At 39.6% G+C, this 20,599-nt stretch overlaps 1 protein-coding gene and 1 long non-coding RNA gene across 2 annotated transcripts in view; one reads left to right on the forward strand and one right to left on the reverse strand.

Moving 5' to 3' along the window:
- UTRN (utrophin) overlaps window positions 1-20,599 on the reverse strand; it is a 563,065-nt gene that overhangs the window by 510,926 nt on the left and 31,540 nt on the right. The window lies entirely within an intron of this gene.
- LOC144241522 (uncharacterized) lies at window positions 458-16,582 on the forward strand. The gene is made up of 3 exons (XR_013338103.1): window positions 458-731; window positions 1,446-1,490; window positions 16,344-16,582. It is a non-coding gene; the product is annotated as an uncharacterized LOC144241522 (long non-coding RNA).

The following is a 20,599-nucleotide window of genomic DNA, read 5'->3' on the forward strand; positions in this document are numbered from 1 at the left end:
AACTTGAAATTTCGTTTTATATTCGTTCATACCTACAAACAGTGCCTATGCTAGCCTTATTTTTCTTTTTTTCAAACACACACACACACCAACGTAGACCTAGAATAGCCCGTCCCAAGGTTGAGGCGTTGGTCAAGAAAATCTGGGAAGAAATCAGTGTGTGTTTCCTGTGCATGTCTCTTATTTACATATTTCATTCGTGTGTGTTCCTGTGACTCTTACATGATCATCACACTTGAGGATGGAGAGGGGGGCAGGGACAGCAACCTAAGTTCCCAGTTTCTAATAAAAGAGGAAAGGATGATTGATAACTGAGCAGCTCTGGCTTATTGCTGGTTTAATATTTGGAAATTAATTTACAAGTTAGTAAAGATAAACCACTAGGGGATTTAAATGCTTTTTTTTTTCCCCAGAAAGAATTCACTAGTTTTTTATTAGCTACGAAGGGAGTTTCCCCGGTCCCTAAATGCTGTTGGAGTGGTAGGAGGTCCTGAGAGAGTGTTCTTTATAAAGCCTCTAGCCTAGTTAGCTTCCTTGCTTTGGGGAATTTTCTTCATATAACCCCACAACACGTTCAGATGATTAACTTCAAGTGGATATAATTTATTCATTCACTTTTATTGGTTCATTCATTTAGCAAATGCCAATTTATGGCCTGCCAGTTCCAAAGCCCTGTGAATGATGCAAAGAAAAATCGGATGGAGATCTTGCCTTCAAGAATGTCAAATCTAGTAAGTGAGATAAGGCATGTAAACAAGTAAGATATGCAAGATCAGTGATAAGTGCCTTTAGAAAAGGAACGACCAAGTGCTACTTGAGTCTGTATCGAAGGAGACTGAGGTTTAACTGATAATTCTACAGACTCTTAAAGCTGTTCATCATGCACTGTATCCTCTTGGTTGAGTTGATGGAAATTCTGATTCCTCCTTTAAAATAAAATTACATTGAAACATTGAAGAATTTCGTTGCTTGAAATGATGTAAGTGAAAACCACTTTGTAAATTGCAAAATGCTGGACAAATGTTACTTTATTTAACTCAAGATTTTGAAAAACACAGTGTCTCCGGCACCTAGAATCTCTGAGCTTTTTAACCACTGAGGGGATGTTTAGTTAAGCTTCCCCAAAGACCATCAGGAAAGAGTCATAACAGTACAGTCACCATCTGTACCGGAGTGACTCCACCCACACCCCCAGCTTCCACTGCTGGTTACCGGGAACCTGTGTGCTGTTTGTAGCCCATCTCTCCTCACACAGAGACTGATATTCTCTGTAGGCCTTGGGCAGAGAGAAAACAAAGAACTTCCTTTTGTTGGGATGCCCAAGAGGTCCCAAGCTGCTCCTGCTCCCTGTTTCCTTTGCAAGTAGGGAAACCACATTTAGTGGAAGATTTTGACCACAGAAGGCCATGTTTCCATACAGCAGACAGTGTGATCTTCCTTTGCAGCCCAAGAATCAAGTTGCAGGGAAAGTGGAGACCAACTACCAGGAGGTGAGTAGCAGTTAATGCACCTGCATCCAACGTTCTAGCTGTGGTCCATGCAGCAGGGACATCAGCTTGTAATGACAGTACTCAATGGGTTCTGTCTCCCCTCCCCAAAGAGGAACGTAGAGCATTCAGGAAGTGATAGGAATGTGGCCCAGGGTCTACCATTAACTCGAACTCTGAATTGCCCCCACAGTCACCACAGAACAGTGAGAATTCAAGAAAACTGAACTGATATCACTGGGACAAAGCCCTTGACATAGGAGAAAATATGCGTAGTGTATATAGATTCAGATATAGAGATATATTCATCTTTACTATGTATAATATAGAGAGAGATGATTCTACATCGAAACTCTTCATATGGAGGGAACTGCATCCTAATATAAGAGCCGAAAAGAAACCTTTCTTACTAAGCTTTGTATATAATGAATATAGTATATATAGCAAGAGTATATAAATGTGGTTTCTCTTTAAACTATAGAAACATAGGGAAACATAATATATAAAAAGCAAGGCACTCCTTCAGCTTTGCCCTTGGTGTTGACTATAAATAAAGCCCTGCATGGAAGCATTTAAGAGAGGAACAAAAGTTAGGGAACTTAACTTTTCTTATCTTTTCCAGGTCAAGAAAGTGGCTTATATATAATAGCAGAATACTTGCTGAATATTGTTGCTGAATTCTTCAGTCAAATATTAGTATTTATTGTGCAAGTTGAAAATAGATATAAATAAAATTCTTTGCAATCCAATTAAGGAAACTAATAATAATAATGCATGAAACTTTTAGAGAAAAATTAGAACAAAGGCAGAATTTCTCACAATTTCATGAGCTCAAGAATCACCAGGGAGAATATTTTACATTCAGATTGCCTACCAACTCCCAGAAATTCTGATTTGCTAGGTCTTCTGAGGCCCAGGAATCTGCAATTTTAACAAACAATCCATGAAGTTAGATCAGGATGGTTGGGGAATCTTACTTCAAGCCACTGTTCCCTAAGGAGCTGGCCTCAAATAGGCCACTTTGGATGATTGGAGGAGTCTAGAAATTGCCCTATAAAAAAAACATTGCCCATTGGATCGATCATAATTTCAAAATGCCCACAATTAGCCTTATCTCTTTGAGTTCAAGAGTTCAGTTATGGATCACCCTTGAGGTTGTCGAGGGTCATTAACTCATTAACACCTCCGGAGCATTCTGGGCAATTCAGCCTGCCCTGTGGTACGGAGCCTGGCGGGTCCTGACCAAATGCTCTGCAGGAAAAGTCTGCTGGCAGGAGGGGGGAGAGGAGAGAATAGGTAAAGGTAGGGGAGTTGAAATGCAGGGTCCAAAGAAGCTAAGGACAAAATAAAAAGACCAAGCAAGCGATTGAGGAGAAAAGAGTAAGTGATAGAACAAAAGGAGAGAATCAAGGAGGCCCCAAGAGGGAAGGAAGAGGCAAGGAGAGAGTGGAGGAGTCAACCAGACCCACTGCTTCACAGTGGGCTGTCCCTGATAACCAGACAGCCCTCTGAGTAAAAGGAGTGTCCTGTGTTGGGGTTATCAGACTTGTCGCTTTTACTTGGTTTCGTTTACACTGCATAATTTGGCAATGTTGGTACTGGAAGGGATTTTACAGTTTCTCCTTCAACCCTCTAACTGTGCGACTAAAGAAACAAATGACAAAGATGCAAAACAGGCTAAGGAGTACATTTAGGTAACATAAAAATCTATTGGGGGAAAATGTCCAAATTACTAAGAAGGAAAGAGAGCATCCCTAGGGTATATACATTCCTTGTTAACCTGCAGAAGGAACAGGAGGAACAGAAGACAGAGTTGCTGAAAGCGATCAAGGCTGGATTTAAGTAGCCTGAGTGCTAACTATTAAGTTGACAGTTATTAACTATATGAGCTTGTGGAACTTAACCTTTAGTTACATGTCTATGAAATAGAAAGAATGCCTCCCTCAAATCTTGGGAGAATCAAATGAGTTACTTGATATGAAGCATTCATCACAGTATCTGAGGTTCTTTACTAGTACGTTCCTTCCTCTGTCTTAATTCAAGATGATTTGCTGCCATTTTGTGATTATCTTCATTTATCATTTTATTGAAAACATTTCTGGAACTCCCATTATCTACAGAGGGGCTGGGTGTCCCAATGACAATAAGCCACAGCGGTTGTCTTCAAAGAGTTACTGTCTAGTGCAAGAGACCAACACATCACTAGACAATTATAAATTATTATGAGTACACCAGTACAGGAAGATGTAACATGACTCAGAAGAGGGACATGTAACCCAATAGGAGCAGGATAGGGATAGAGGATATCAAGGAGTGACACCTGAGTCAAGTCTTAACAGATGAATAGGAATCATAAAGGACATCTGTTGTCTTGCCTCTGCCCAGCATCTTTCCCCTCTTCTTAAAGGAACATTACCCCTTCCTTTGGGTAATCGCTCCAATCAAATTTTATTGGGCTGTCAATCACCTCTCCACCTAGCCCCGGGGTAGGTTCATGACTCAAGACAGTCAACCATAGGCCTCAACCCTAGGCATAGTGATTAATCCAAGAGGGACAAAGAGAGATCTAGGCTAAACCCACATATGTCCTTCCAAAGGAATGTTCCAGAATAACACCGGAAAGGAAAATTCTCTTTTCTCTTTGGAATCAATAAACTGGAGTAACGTAAAACTGAGACTCTCCCCAATCTCCCCATGCCCCTCCTCCACCTGCTACTGGCTGGAGTTCTATACCTACAAAAGGAGAAAACGAAACCATCGCACAAGGAGCTGAATAACATGGAGAAAATCTTGAGGACACGGAGTCCTTGGTTTTCATGCACAGAGGCAGTGCCCTCTTTTTAACCCCCCCTTTTTTTTTTATTAATGTTAGCTTGCATTGGAATTCTATGACTTGTAAGTGCCCAAGCCAGTCTAATGTAAAAATTAACTAGGAAAAGAGGAGGCCTAGGTGAAAGCTTGAGGGTGAGGAAGAGCATAGGGTTTGTATGTATGGTGTTAGGTTGCAAGAGGAACATTTCCTTTTGTTGAAGTCCTGCTTGATCTCCCCAGTTCCCTAGAGACCATGCTAGACATGCTAACCCATTAGCCTGCTAAGGTGGGGATCACCATAGAGATTTCTAGACCATTTTTATATATTTCATCGCCTAGATTGTGCCCCATATTGGAACTGAAACATGTCCTAAATCAGACCTGTTTAGTAAAGAGCCCTAAACTGCAGTCAACTCTGACTGCTTCTCTATCCAGGGCCAGGCTTCAGGCTCCTGGATCCACCCTTAGGTCTACTAATAGTTACAGCCCTCTAGCACTGAGAATCCAGTCTGGGTTGTGCTCCTCCTGCTCCAATAGAATTCTGCAGACAGAAAGGCTTGATTAGGTGAGGTCAATGTACCTGACGCTCCTCTGGAGGCCAAACATTCCATGCCCAGCTGACCAATTTGAAAGGGACCAGCTTTATAGCCCAGACTGTCTCCACAGCCCCACCTTTCGCAGACCCCTCCCTCTGAGCAGCCTCCTCTCTGTGGCGAGATGGCCAGCATGACTTTAACCTGAGCCTAAGGAAGTGATGATATAAACCAACCTGCCCTCCATTTTTTGCATCTAGAAAAACACCCCCACTGTTTACAAGTGGATACCAAATTCTTCTTTGTACTTACCCTGCTTTTAAAAGACATATTGCCACATAGTTTCCCCATCCAATGTTATACATGCCTGGAGGATAGTGGCCTCCTTCCCCCAGAGAACTAGCAGGGGCTGCAGATGCACTAATCAGTGCCTTTTTGGTGATTATTAGGTATATCTGGCCATGTGACCCTAAGGAAGAGCCCAAGGATCCAATCACGGTAACATGGTACAATATTTGGGAAGTTTGGGGCACCTGGGTAGCTCAGTCAGTTAAGCGACAGACTCTTGATCACAGCTCAGGGCATGAGTTCAAGCTTTCCATCGGGCTCCATGCTGATGGTGCGGAGCCTGCTTGGGATGGTCTCTCCTTCTCTGTGCCCCTCACCTGCTTGTGTGCTCGCTCTCTCTCCCTCTCTCTCTCTCTCTCAAAATAAATAAACTTTTAAAAAGTATTTGGGCAGTTTATTAGTATCATGCAGAAAATTTTAAGTACAGATTATTTTAATAAATGGCAACTCTTCTGTTTTACAAAGTTAGGACAAACTGCTTTTTGGCATAGTTACAGTCGCCACAGATCTCAAACTAGTGGCTGCCTGCCCTTAGAAAGAAATCATGTCACCACGTCAAAGGTATCCTTCTTCCAATGGGCATCTTCATTCATCTATCTGCTCTTTGCAGGGAAAAGCAAAGAAAAAAGGGGGTTTCTTTTCTATAATTCTACTTAGGTACTCACTGTGCTCCTATGTTGGGACAGCATTTACCTCTACCCAGGAGGTATCCCAGGAAATCTGAGGACCTAAGGGGTCATCACTCAAGTGTGCACCCAGAGCCTTCCTCAGAGGATACTTCTAAATTAAAATAAGTGCCAAATTCTTGTTTATCTTTGTGATCATCTTGGCATCATGAAGGGTTATTTTATTTGTGACACTAATATGAAAAGAACACATTATCTTCACCTTAATAGGTTGAATGAAGATACATTCTTGCTAAATGATGGCCTTATGATAATAAATCTTGCTATCTAAAAAAAAAAAAAGGCTTCCCTGTATTTATTTCAAATTCAGAGAGATGGGTAAATCTGTTTCTTGTCAACACCTGGTAGCACATGGACAGTAGACTTAAAAGAACCCATGACACAGCCATGAATGGCATATTTCAGTTTCGAGTAGCAATTTAGTTGCATTACAACATCTGTCACATTAAATATGTTGTTAATTTGAATTAAATATGTGATTTTCTTGTAATAAGTTAGGTTTTTGTGTTTGCTTATATAAATCCACAAGAGCCATAAGCATAAATAATCTATACTTACATTTGTACACATTTAAGTAATATTATAATTAATGTAACTCAGTGCCTGAAGTCCATAGATTTTATTTTTCCTTGAATAGAATGGGAACATTACTAAAAGTTGCAAAACATTAGCTGTGTTAAGACTGATCAGTATGATCGTGGATTGTTATAAAATATTATTATTATAACATCCAAATCCCATGAGTTACTGTGTTTGTATTAATGCTAAATACTTCAAATTCTATCTAGTCAAAAACTCAATTGCAGTAACTTTCAGATACAGATGGAGATTGTAAACATCATCTAATCTTGCTTCTTCCAAAACTCCACTGAAACTACACAAAAGAGGCGTATCTTAAGACATAAGACCACAAGTTGAAAATGGCAATGGCAACAACACTTTTGAAGGATGTGCATAGACAGTCAAGTGGAAATTGACTTGCAGGCCTGAAAGGCTTAACTCTAAATCAGCAGTGGGGACAGCTGAGAGTAAATCTAATTTCCTCTGAACTGTTGACCTGAGGCCCATGAACTGAGTAACCAGGTACACTGGAAGAGGATGGTAACAGGGAGATGATAAAAATGATTGGTTGTAAGAAGTAGTTAGATCTCTCGAGTCATTGGCCTTCCTCACACAGCTGGGCAACTGCCTCTCCTCCTCCCCAGAAGAACATCTGAAATGTATTCTCTGCATCAGAGAAATCAGGGAATCTCTGGAATGAGAAACCAAGTCAAGGTCAAGCAAATAGTCCCCAGAACCAGGGGGATTGAATATGCATATTCAAAGCTGACATCCCTCAGCCTCCCCTCCTGTATAATTCCCAGCATAATGGCAATAATGGCGGCTGAGCATTATTTAGCCTCCACACCGGAGACTGGGAGCACTTTCTGTGGGGAATCTAAACAGCCTAAGAGGAAACATTTAAAGATAGACAATAGAGATTCTAAGACAAACAGCTGACCCGCATCACCTGCATTGCAGCTTTTAATTTGAACACTCTTAATTATGCATGCACAATTAAGAATCATCAGACATCTGAGAATATATGCCCTAGCATAAATGTTGGAATAAAATACATAAACAGAAAAGGCTACTTGAAGGAAACAAAGACTAGGCTGGCAGGGAAAAATCTTTTTTAACTAGTGCCCATAGAAGACAATAGAAGGTTTTCAATAAATAAAAGAATAGGAAGCTCCAAAAAATAAAAATACAGAGAATAAACAAAAATGTAAACACTGTTGTAGAAATGAAAGTTCAGTAGATGGATCAGAAAATAAAGTAAAATAATTCTTGCAGAAAGAAAACAAAAAGAAAAAAATTGTGAAAAATAGGAGGGAAAGCATAAACAAATTAAAAGACCAGCTCAAGAAAAGTCCCTCAAAGAGAGACTAGGGAAAACAAATATTTCCTCAATGAAATAGCTTAAGATTTCTGAAAATTGCAGGATATGTATTTCCAGTGTGAAAGGGCTTACTGAGTATCAAGCAATGAAAACAGACCCACACCAAGACATATTATAGAGATATTTTATCATTTTTTAAAAATGTTTATTTATTTGTTTTGAGTGAATGAGAGAGAGAGAGAGAGAGAGAGAACAAGAGCAGGGGAGGGGCAGAGGGAGAGAAAGAGAATCCTAAAGAGGCTCTGCTCTGTCAGTGCAAAGGGGCTCAATCCCACAAACAATGAGATCATGACCTGAGCCGAAATCAAGAGTCAGATGCTTAACTGACTGAGCCACTCAGGTGCCCCATAGAGATATTTTAGAATGTAGAAGACAATGAGAAGATTCTGTAAGTTTTCAGAAAGGTAGAGGGGGTAAATATATACAAAGTAACAGGAATCTAAATAAGTCAGAAATTCTCAACAACAACACAGGAAGTCAGAAGAAAATGGAGCAATGCACTCAAAATTCTGAAGGGAAATTACTTCTAACAAATATTAAGGATCTAAATTTTCAACTAAGTGTACAGGTAAAGCTTTAAAGCTTTACCTCCACTTTACACACAACACACTCCTTTCCTCAGAGAGTTTCTGAAGAACATGTACAAACAAAACCATGAGGTGAATCAAAAAAAGGGAAGCCATGCTTTCTAGGATAGAAGAGATCCGATACGGGGAAAATGCAAAGGAAGCCTCATATTTACCCAGGATGATGCACCAAGCATGGGAGCAACACAGTTGGACTCAAACAGCCCAAATACTTCAGAGGAGATTAGAAAGATAAAATTTATATAATACCCAACACACAGAAATGCATCAAGCAGATATTTAAACATCTGGTAGACATGTGTACAGAGAAATAAGTGTGTACATAGAAAACTAGGCAAACGAGAAAACAAGACAGTTCTTAACTGAGGGAAAACTACAAGTTGAGCAGTAATATGAGAAGTAATCATGATTTTCTATATGACTCAACACTGAGTAGCCTACAGAGTCATAAAAATGTAACCCGGAATATTGAGTCAATCAAAATTATAATAAATCTCAATCAGCAGGATGAGCAGCTGAGAAGGGTTTATGATTGGGTTTGGTAAGAGTGGAAGAGACAAAGACTAAATCCTTATCTTCATGATAGGAAGTCAATAGGCAATATCTAACCAGAAAAAAAACCAAGAGGCAATATCATAAGCTTGTTTCCTAGAGATATGCAAGTAATAACAGAAGTATGTAGTGCTTCCCACCCCCACCCCCCCGACTAATACTGTATCTTTTATTCCCGTGACTTATTCAGTCCATAACTGGAAGCCTGTATCTCCACTCCCCTTCACCCATTTTGCCCATCTTCCACTCCCCTACCATCTAGCAACCATCAGTTTGTTGTCTATATAATCGAATTCTGCTTTGTGTGTGTATGTGTGCATGTGTGTGTTTGTGTATGTTTTAGATTCCATTTAGGAATGAAGTCATATGGAATTTGTCTTTCTCAGTCTGACTTATTTCACTTAGCACAACACCCTCTAGGTCCAGCCATGTTGTCTCAAATGGCATGATCTCATTCTTTTTTGTTACAGTGTAATATCTCAGCACACATACACCACATTTTCCCTATCCATTCGTCTATTGACCTAAGTGTCCACAAATAGAAGTGTCTTTAAAAGATAAAAGTAGATGTCTCTGGGAAAGGGGATATGGAGAAAAGAGGTTAGAAATTATTTGTCTTTGCAAACTTTGTAGAACTAGGCAATTCTTAAAATTTTGGGCACATTTACCTTGAATAAAAACAACAAGCTCAAAGAATTAGTAAGTTCATGCAAAATATTCCAAAGAGCAGTGGTTTTTGATTAGAACCAGAGATCCAGATCTTTTTTTAAATTTTTTTACATTTATTTATTTTTGAGAGACAGAGTAAGACAGAGCATGAGCGAAGGAGGGGCAGAGAGAGAAGGAGACACAGAATCCAAAACAGGCTCCAGGCTCTGAGCAAGCATTCAGCACAGAGCCTGACGCAGGCAGGGTTCAAACCCATGAACCGTGAGATCATGACCTGAGCCGAAGTCAGATGCTCAACCAACTGAGCCACTCAGGCACCCCAAGACCCAGATCTAAGTACAGGAGGCAGGATATTGTATAACAGAAGCTTTAATACTGGTTTACATTAAGCTGCTGGGTTGAAGCTTTTCAACATGATATTATTGCTATGAAATAGTTTAGAAAAATCAAGAAAAAATGTTGTTAAAATGTTTTTGCATTAAAGGTATTGGGAGCAGAGCAAGTAAAGTTTTATTTTTTATAAATTCCTTTAATTTGCCAATATATCCAACAAATTTAATACTGGTTTACATTAAGTAACAAAGCTCTCTTTGCTGGAGATCAAAATCTCTAGGTCAAAATGATGGCACATTATTCCCAAAGATGCAGGTGAAAACTAAGAAAATTGCTTTAAAAAATCTTTTCTTTCCTGTTTTAAAAAATTGTTTCAATTTAATTTTTTTATTTAAAAATTGTTTAATGTTTATTTTTTTATTATTTGTTTAATGTTTATTATTCAGGGAGAGAGACAGAGTGAGACCAGGAGAGGGCAGAGAGAGAGGGAGACAGAGAATCTGAAGCAGGCTCTGTGCTGACAGCACAGACGTGGGACTCGAACCCATGAACCATGAAATCATGACCTGAGCTGAAGTTGGATGCTTAACTGACTGAGCCACCCAGGTGCCCCTGTTTATTTATTTTTGAGACAGAGAGAGATAGAGCATGAACAGGGGAAGGGCAGAGAGAGAGGGACACATAATCTGATGCAGGCTCCAGGCTCTGAGCTGTCAGCACAGAGCCCAACGCGGGCCTTGATCTCATGAACCTCCAGGTCATGATCTGAGCCAAAGTCAGACACTCAATGGATGCTTAACCGACTGAGCCACCCAGGCACCCCTAAAAGCTCTTTCCAATAATTGCCTCCCAGTTGTGCAGCTTTATACATTTCTCTGAGTATTTTCTCTTTTCTGTTTGCAGGTATTTCTATAATTTCCATTTCAACATGTCTACAATGGAACTTCCCTTCAGTATTTTCTACCTTTCTACTCAATCCATTCAGTTGGTACAATTCTGGTCACTGTAGCTTGATCCTAGCTTAAACCTAATATTCTTCTTTCTTTCCTTCTTTCTTTCTTTGAACCTAGTATTCTTGCCTCTCCCCCGACTCTCAATATCTAATGGGTTATATAAGTTCTATTGAGTCTTCCTTTGCATCATTTCACACAGTCTGTGTTACCCATTCCCAAACTGATTACCCTTTCTCTGTACTCAATCTGTTACCCATTCCCAAGCCCATTACCCTTTCTCTGTACTTGAACTTCTGTCATGTCCTCCTAACTGGCCTCGCTCATCCAACTCTTCTTCCTTCAATCTATCCTACACTTTTCCATCACATAAACTTGTTAGCATGATAATCATGCTGTTCAAGAGTCTTCAACAGCTCGCATTTGCCTACGGGATAATATCGGCCATTCGAATGTAGTAGCAAACTACTCTTGCTATTCTCAGATTTCTTTATCCACTTTTTGTCAGGAAGTCTTTTGCATAGCACTCCCAGGCCTTTGATCACTCTGTTCTTTCTTCTGGAATGTCCTCTCATGGCTTCTCCTTCCCTTTTATTAATGTGGCTCAAGACCACTTTCTCTTGGAAGATTTTCCTTAGCACTCATCCCATAATTATTGTGTCCTTTGGAATCTAAACATTTTGTTTTCAGTACACTCATTTAAAACATATCACATACTGCTTTTTTATGGTTAGTTAATAGCCTCTGATTTATGTATCTTGTTGCCTGAACAAATGAAAAGCTCCTTGAGAGGGTCCCGAGTCTGTCTGATTCTAACATAGTGTTGGTTGCATAGTATGTGTCCATTCAATAGTTGATTGATAAGGGGAAAATATTTTTGGGTGACTTCTTCCATCCATTTCGATACCAGGCATTGTAAAAAATGTGAATGTATGTAATACTACTGAACTGTACACGTAAAAATGGTTAAGATGTAGATTTCATGTTATATGTATTTTACTACAATTAAAAGTGTGTGTGTGTATACATATATACACACCACCAAAGTTCATGTTTTATATATCTTCAAATTATATCTGAAATTAATGTACTATCTACTTAGTTTATCAAATGTGAATGTGTTGGAAGAAAACACTGGGTTGAAGTCCTAACTCTATCAGAGGCCAACTGTGTAATCAGCTTGGGCAAGTTCTTAACTTTTTCTGTCTCCATTGCCTGGTCTATGAAATGAATAGATAGATTCACTCGATGATCTCCACAGGCCTAGTTCTATGAGTCTGTGACTTTATATCTCTCTGGAGAGCACACATCATCTCCAGAATTATGAGAGAGAACGATCTGTCTGGCTCTCTTCCCAGATTTGCAAACCAAACCATCCTAAGTGAGCATAACCTATTCCACTCCCAGCCCCTGAGGATTCTAAAAACAGTTTGGGAAACTGATAGCAGCTGTGGATTTGCAGGACTGCGCTTCTGCCCCGCCCTGGCCTCGCCTGTTTTTTGGGAATTCCAGCCAGGCTTGTACTCAACCTGTCCTCTTAGGACTCCCTGTATCCAGGCTCCCCAGGGAAGGGATAAGCCCCTGTCTTAGGTGGCCCCTTACCAGGCCTCCAGCTCTAGCTCTTCGGGTGGGGAGGGGTGGGAAAAGGAGCTTTTTCTTCCCTCAACCACACAACATGTCAGGGATAGCTTGGGGAAACAGGTCTCATTAATTAATTAGCTTAGCAAAATTTCTGAATAGTTTATTGACTTCAAATTTTACGTGGGGGGGAATTTAAAATTTAAGTGTTTGGTTTACAGCAGCAAAATCCTTTAAAATACATATTTTAAAAATTGTCCTGCTTTTTGGGAAAGACTACTGTTTCGATGGCTGTCCTTTGAAATTAATTTTGGAAGTGGAGTTATTTCATTTGTTTGCTTTTTGTTTTTCAAAGTAATCCTAGGAGGTTTTGTTTGAATTTGCGAATATTTCTAGTTCATCTTGGCTCCGATTAGTTACAATAATTACAAATCTGTTAACCAAAAAGCCAATAATATTAATAGTCTTTAAGACTGCTAGCACCTTTTAAAACCCCAAAGGCTCGGTTTATACATGCAAAGCATGGGGCAAAAGAGGAGGGAGGAGGAACTGTCATCTTAATCATAGATCACCAGGCCACCCTGCTCACCAGGAGTCCTGAACAAAGGGGAAAGCCAAATACTTTAGGCCTGAGATCACCAGATTCTCAACCAATCTTTGTTTAAAAAAAGAGAGCGGAGAGAAAAAAAGAGAATTTCTTACTGTCACTGTCTTAATACGTATTTAATTATTTAGTGACCTACCAACTTCTCTATGGGACTTAAGAATATTTATATAATGATTAAGTAAAACAGAAACTAAGTAGACGAGGAAAAGTGGACCAAATTAAAATTATAGGTTGAAAAGATAAGATCAGCAAAGTTAAAACACAAAAACTTATGAATAAATTCTGGCTTTGCTTGGTGTTGTGCCACAATTCTTGTGAATAACCATCCTTATTTAATTATCACAAAATGTTATTTATTACCAGGCCATTACTACTAGAACCTTCTCTGAGAGCTATTCCCCAAAGCGGTTCAATCCAGCTGTGCTAGAACCCTACGTATTTTGCTTATTATCTTTCTTCGGCTAATGGTATGGTTTGTTCCGTATTAACTCGAGGGGCTACTGCCATCAACAGTGACAAGATTCCTAGCATTAACTTCTTTAAATTCTAGAAAAAGATTCATTGTTCATTTTTCGGTCTTTGTGATTGATTAAGTGTTTTGAGTTGGCTGGAAGAATAGTGTGGTTACTCTGGCATTTCCCTGGACTTGACCTCCAGCCTCTCCAGTGGTTACCTTGAGTAGCCAAGTGTCTGGATCCTGCCAAACAGAGATTCGGTGGTTATATTCATTTTTCTGGTTATGTTGGAAAAGAGGCTTTTCTGTCAGGGCCTTCGTTTCTAATACCAGTTGTGTGGTTTTGTGATTACACTGCAGTTTCTCAAAAAATCTCAATACTACTGTATATTTTTTCCAAGACTTTCATAACCAACACTTTTTTTAATATTAAAAGTAATATGGATTTTTTTAAAGTTTTTTTTTTATTTTTATTTTTGAGAGACAGAGAGAGTCAGAGGGTGAGCAGGGAAGGGTCAGAGAGAGAGAGGGAGACACAGAATCCGAAGAAGGCTCCAGGATCTGAGTTGTCAGCACAGAGCCCAACGCCGAGCTCAAACTCACAGACTGGACTGTGAGATCATGACCTGAGCTGAAGTCAGACACAACCAACTGAGCCACCCAGGCGTTATACACCCCCATCCCTGATTTTTTTTTTTTTTAAGGAAACTCAATCCCAGTTTGTTTATCGTTTTCTATAAAAATTAAGTTTTTCTGTCTCTAACCAACATGATTAGCCTGCAGGCTGGGCTGGAGGTGAAAAAGGTCATAGAAGAATTCTTCCAAAGGAGAGAGTATAAATGTTTCTACACGCTTTTGATGAGTCAGAAGCAGAAAACTAGTGGCTGAGTGACAGCACACACACTAAACAATTCTAGAACTAGAAAAGAATGCTGCCCTCAGGCTAACTGATTTCAGAGTGATAGTTCTCTCATTGAAGTTGGCCTTGGGTAATAGATGTCAAGAGTGGAGGGTGGGGGGAGAGGGGTAAAACAGACACCAGGGCTACTGTATTCCGTTTTAACCATTTTGTCCCATTAGAAGATCATGTATCTTGATTTTTTTTGAGGTGTGATTGACATACAAAAAAAGCTGTACATATTTAATGTATACCTCTTGGTGAGATTGAAGTATACACCCATGAAACTGTCATAACTACACCATCATCACTACAACCATCACCTCTGAAAGTTCCCTCCCTCCCTCTTTTCTTTAAAGAAAATTTAATATAAGATCTACTCACTGGGGACGCCTGGGTGGCTCACTTGGTTAAGTGTCCGACTTCGGCTCAGGTCATGATCTCACGGTTCGTGGGTTCGAGCCCCGCGTTGGGCTCTGTGCTGACAGCTAGCTAGGAGCCTGGAGCCTGTTTCAGATTCTGTATCTCCCTCTCTCTCTGACCCTACCCTGCTCACGCTGTCTCTCTCTCTCTCCCAGAAATAAATAAAACATTAAAAATTAAAAAAAAAAAAAAGATCTACTCTCCTAACCAATTTCTCAACATAGAAGACAATATTGTCTTATAGCACAGAGCATGTGCTATACTGTGCAGTGTGTCTCTAGGATTTAGTATCTTGTGTAATAAGACTACATGCCCTTTGACTAATAACTTGCCAATTCCCCCCTCCCTGTATATTCTGATTTTTAGCAGCAAATAAAGTTATCATTAAGATAAAGAATTGAATTCTCTCTTTATGAGGCTCATAGTAAACATTTTTTGTAACCTCAGAACTCTTAGGCAAAAATATTCATTTATATTTATTTTATGACAATTTTAAGTAATGAATTTCATATATTCCCATATAAACAGAATAGGCAATAAATATATCCTAACACTCAGAACACACAATGTGTTTCCACTCCTGGTTTTGCTAGTCACCAGCTGTGACTTTAGGAAAATAGTTAACCTCTCAGCTTCCTCATCTATAAAACAGTTATAGTAAGGGGCGCCTGGGTGGCTTAGTCGGTTAAGCGTCCGACTTTCACTTAGGTCATGATCTCGCAGTTCGTGGGTTCAGGCCCTGCGTCGGGCTCTGTGCTGACTGCCGGCTCAGAGCCTGGAGCCTGTTTCAGTCTGTGACTCCCTCTCTCTCTGACCCTCCCCTACTCACGCTGTCTCTCTCTCTCCTAGAAATAAATAAAAATATTAAAAAAAAAACAGTTATAGTAATACCTAATAATAATACTCTTAGGGCATTATGAAGGATTCAGTGAATACAATGCATTAATGCATTTAGCATAGTTCAGAAAGCATGGTATTCCATAAATCGTAATTATTCTTTAGATTTTCTTCAACAGTACCTAATACATAGTAAATTTTTGAATATGTCACTTTGTTTTCATTATGAGACTGAATGAAGCTCTTATAAAAATCTTATTTCATTGTTAAACCTTACAAATAGATGTGATACAGGGGCACCTGGATGGCTCAGTTGGTTTAGCCTCCGACTCTTGGTTTCAGCTCAAGTCATGAACTCTTGTTCATGATTTCAAGCCCGGCATTGGGCTGCGTACTGACCATGTGGAGCCAGCTTTCAATTCTCTCTCTCTCTGTCTCTCTCTCTCTCTGTCTCTCTCACTCACTCTCTCTGACCGTCCCCTGCTTGCATGCTCTCTCTCAAGGTAAATAAATAAAAATTTAAAGAAATAGGTGTGATATACATTTTGCAGATGAAGAAATTGAACCTTGGTGCTATGGACTGAATGTTTGTGTCCTGCCCATATTCACACGTTGACGCCCTAACTCCCTATGTGATGGTATTTGAAGGTGGAACCTTTGAATGTTAATTAGATTTGAAGAAGCCACATGATGAAGCTGCCATGATGGGATTAAGGGTTTTATAAGAGGAGAGGGAGACCAGTGCCCCATCTGCAATGTGAAGGTACAGCAAGAAGATGGCTTTCTGAAAACAAGGAAGAGGCCTCACCAGGAACTGAACTCACTGGCACCTTGATCTTGGATTTCCCAGTCTCCAGGTCTGTGAAAAATAAATGTTTGTTGTTGAAGCCACTGAGCGTATGGTATTTTGTCACAGCAATTTGAGCTAAGACACTTAGCAAAGCTAAATAAGGTCACTCAAGATCACACAGCTGGTAAGTGGCTGCACCAGAATTTGGCTAAGTGTTTGATGCCCACCACCTGGGCTTTTTCCATAGAGCCCCACTGCCTCCCAATGTAATAGGGACACTACTTAGGTTTCTCCAGACAGAAAGTTCCCCTGAACCAGCCTAAATTCAGTCAGTACACTTTGCTATCTGTGTTGCCACATGTGAGTTACTTTTCTGTACCTTAGTATCTTCATCTGTAAAATGTGGATAATAGTAACACTCTATCTCACGGCATTGTTGAGAGAATTTTATGAAGACATATGAAATGTTTAGGACAATGGCTGGCAGGTAGTAAATTTTATATTATTATTATCATATTACTATTACTAATACTATTTATAACTCTGGTGTCAAGAAGATTAGTCTCTGGGGGATGAGAGGAAAAAACAAATACTATCCTTTTCAGCAGACTGTGAGACTTTATATGGTACAATGCTAGTGTATTACTCATGGATTATTAACTTCATGGTTTCCGGAAATCGTCCCTGAGAATTTTAGAGCAGAATTGGACTAGTCGCCCTCAGAATCACCAGCAGAGCTTTTAGAAAAACAGATCACAACCTACACTCCCACCCCTCACCGCATCCCACCCCCCCCACCTCCCACCAAGTGGGACCAGTAATCAGAGTCCGCAGAGGTGGGCCAGAAACGCCCCCTTTAACAAGTGTCCCACATGACGGCAGCTGTGTAGCCTTCTAACCTAACCCATTTTAAAATGAGGGAAAAAAGTGAGACCCAGAGAGAGAGCATGGAAGGCTCAAGGCTCTTTCCAGCACAGGGCGCTACCATCATTCCCACAGGTGTGCTGCCTGGTTTCCCCAGGTCTGTTGCCAGGACAATCTGCCATCCTCGTCAGCCACAAGAATTAGAGACTCAGTAGAAACGCTCAACTAGTCTCACAGGCCCACCCTCCTCCTCCTGTGTCCCAGGGCTGTCAGAAAGCTGAGGGCGAAGGCGAGACTTGAGTGGCGGGTGGCGAAGCTCCCGTGGCCTCCTCTGTGAACTAGAAAAGGTAACTCCCTTCAGTGGGCTTGCATTCTTGGCCTAGCATAAACACTATAGGATTCTGCACGTAAACATGGAATTTATCTTCTATTTGGCTTAGCCCTGGTTTGAAAAATAATCCTAGGTCAGCTTTTGAAAAACATCTTATCTCTCTTTTGTACTCTTAACCAGACATGACCCTCTTTTTTTGTTAGTTTGGCCGCTGTTGACACTGGGGTTGAGGCGGAACCCACTGATCCTTTAGAAGACCCCAGCTGCTCATTTACTGACTCTCTGACAGACTTAACTGTGCTTGTAGATCCACCAAACGGAGTTCATAGTAAAAACACTACTGACTTGTAAATGTAGCCTTAAAGTCAGCAGAGGCTTTTCTTCAAGAGCTCCCAGGTATTTCCAGACATCTGAGGCAAAAGGAAAAAAACAAACTCTTTTCAAGGCTCTCATGAAACCAATTTGTAGATATTGTCTAACAGCTGCCATTGTTTAAAAACATAGGAACGCTAGCTCTTTTTCAGGGTTGTTTCTAAGTACCTCCCAGGCAGGGATAGCTTATAAAATGGGAACAACGAAAGCCGCCAGAAGAAAACCAAGAGAATTGTTATAAATACCTAGTCCTACCCAGTCAGCAGCTAAGCTGGAAATAGGCCAATTGCTTAGAAGGATGCTTCTACTTTCCTAAAAAGGAAGAAAAAAAAATAGTTATGGGGACTTATTTCTAGTTCTTGATACAGATATTCCCTACATGGAATCTTTCCTTTAGATGCCAGGAGCAGGGAGTTGGAGGGAAAAGGATCATTTATTAACCGGGTGCTTTTCCTTCTGGAGCCCAGAGGAAAAAGAAATGTTCTCATAGCTAACATTCTGTAGTTCCTTTCTTGTAACACTCATCAATCTTATAATTGCTTGTTCAATATCTGTCTTCCAATTAGACTATAAATTCCATGAGAGTGACTACATTTTTTTTATTTGCTAGTGTGTCTCTGGTATACAGCCCTGGCACATAGTTTGATGTTCAATAAATATCTTTTGAACAAAATGCTGAATAAATTACATAGAAGCCATAGCCTTCGACAGGGGTGATTGGAACTAGTAAGATTTAAATTGCAGATGAAGCTGCTATGTGGAGTAAGTTGCTGTATACATCCAAGGTGATGGAGTGTATGATGGAATTAATTAGATAACCAAGGGTGAGTTTCTAGTTTTGAAAAACAAACCAAGGAAGAATCTTATGATTACATTGAACCTGGTGTGATTACATTGGTAATCACCAAGAATCAAAGAAAAAAATGCCAAATTGCATCTAGGTCTGGCTATCTTAAAATATGTTTTGTCTATTATATAGTACATATTAGTGACTTAGGTCCATCTTGTTTTAACAAAGAGGAGTTTTAGGTTTTCATTTAAGGCAATAGTATAAAGGTAGTCATATCTATGGTTTAAACTGTATAAATTCTACAACACAATTAGCATCGTAAAACCATTTGAGGTAGTGTAAAATCATTGCTGGTTTTGTTGTTGATAAATTAGCTTTTGAAAAATAAATCTAAGTTAAACATATGAAGTGTCTAGAGTAATGCTGTAAATGCTACATGCTTTAAAAAATGAAGAGAACAATATTATCTCAATGATACAACTTCCTTGATGCGATGAATATCTATCTGAAGACTCCATCATGAGAGAGTCTAATTGAGAAATGGCTGAGAGCTTATCTCTGTTGAACTTCAGTCCTTGGAGGTACTGCCTCTTCTGAAGAAAACCGAGAGAAATGGACTCAGAACTGTAACAGCAGATCAGGATCAGAATTGAAGAGCTGAGAACATGTGAAGCAAAGGAGACAAATATACTCATAATGACTTTTTATTTAAGGAATTTTGAATAGACTATACTTTGGAAAAAATCACTTGTAGGAATGTATGCCTGCAAATTTAAGTATTTGACTTGTTTTTTAGAAAATCTGCAATTTGGCAGCTTTATTAAGGTATAATAACATACAGTAAGCAGCATATATATAAAGTGTACAATTTGATGAGTTTTGACATATGTTTATATCTGTGAAACCATCACCACAATCAAGTAAATCCATTAGCCTCTAAAGTTTCCTCATGGCCCTTCCTAATCCCTCCCTCCTGTGTCTTCCCCCAAACAGACTGATAGCTTTTTTTCTTTCTTTTTAAAATTTTTTAATGTTTATTATTATTAAAAACTTATTATTTTTGAGAGACAGAGAGTGAGCAGGGGAGGGGCAGAGAGAGAGGGAGGCACAGAATCTGAGGCAGGCTCCAGGTTCTGAGCTGCCAGCACAGAGCCCAACGGAGGGATCAAACCCACAAACCATGAGATCGTGACCTGAGTGGAAGTCGGTTGTTCAACCCACTGAATCACCCAGGTGCCCTCCTCCCTTCTTTTTTTTTTTTTAAGTAAGCTCTATGTGGGGCTTGAACGTACAACCCTGAGATCAAGAGTCGCATGTTCTACCAAATGGGCCAGCCAGGCACCCCATCTTTTCTTAAATTAAAAATGTTTAATTGTGATGAAAAACACATAACATAATATAACATTTGTTTATTATCTTAAAGATATAACAAAGATTAGAGCAAAGGTTAATGAAATTAAAACTGGAAAAAAATCAACAAAGCTAAGAGTTCCTTTTTTGAAAAGATGGACAAAATTGAGAAAACCTTAGATTAACTAAGAAAAAGAGAGAAAACTCAAATAACTAAAGTCAGAAATAAAAGAGGGGGCATTTCAAGTAATGCTACAGAAATAAAAAGGATTATAAGATACTACTATAAATGATTATATGCCAAAAAATTGAAAGACTTAGAAGAAATGGAAAAATTCCTAGAAGTAGACTACCCATGGGGACTGAATCACATAGAAAAAGAAAGTCTGAACAGACCATAACTACTA

The sequence above is a fragment of the Crocuta crocuta genome, unplaced genomic scaffold (genome assembly GCF_008692635.1).
Source record: "Crocuta crocuta isolate KB4526 unplaced genomic scaffold, BGI_CrCroc_1.0 scaffold25, whole genome shotgun sequence".
In the NCBI taxonomy this organism is placed as follows: domain Eukaryota; kingdom Metazoa; phylum Chordata; class Mammalia; order Carnivora; family Hyaenidae; genus Crocuta; species Crocuta crocuta.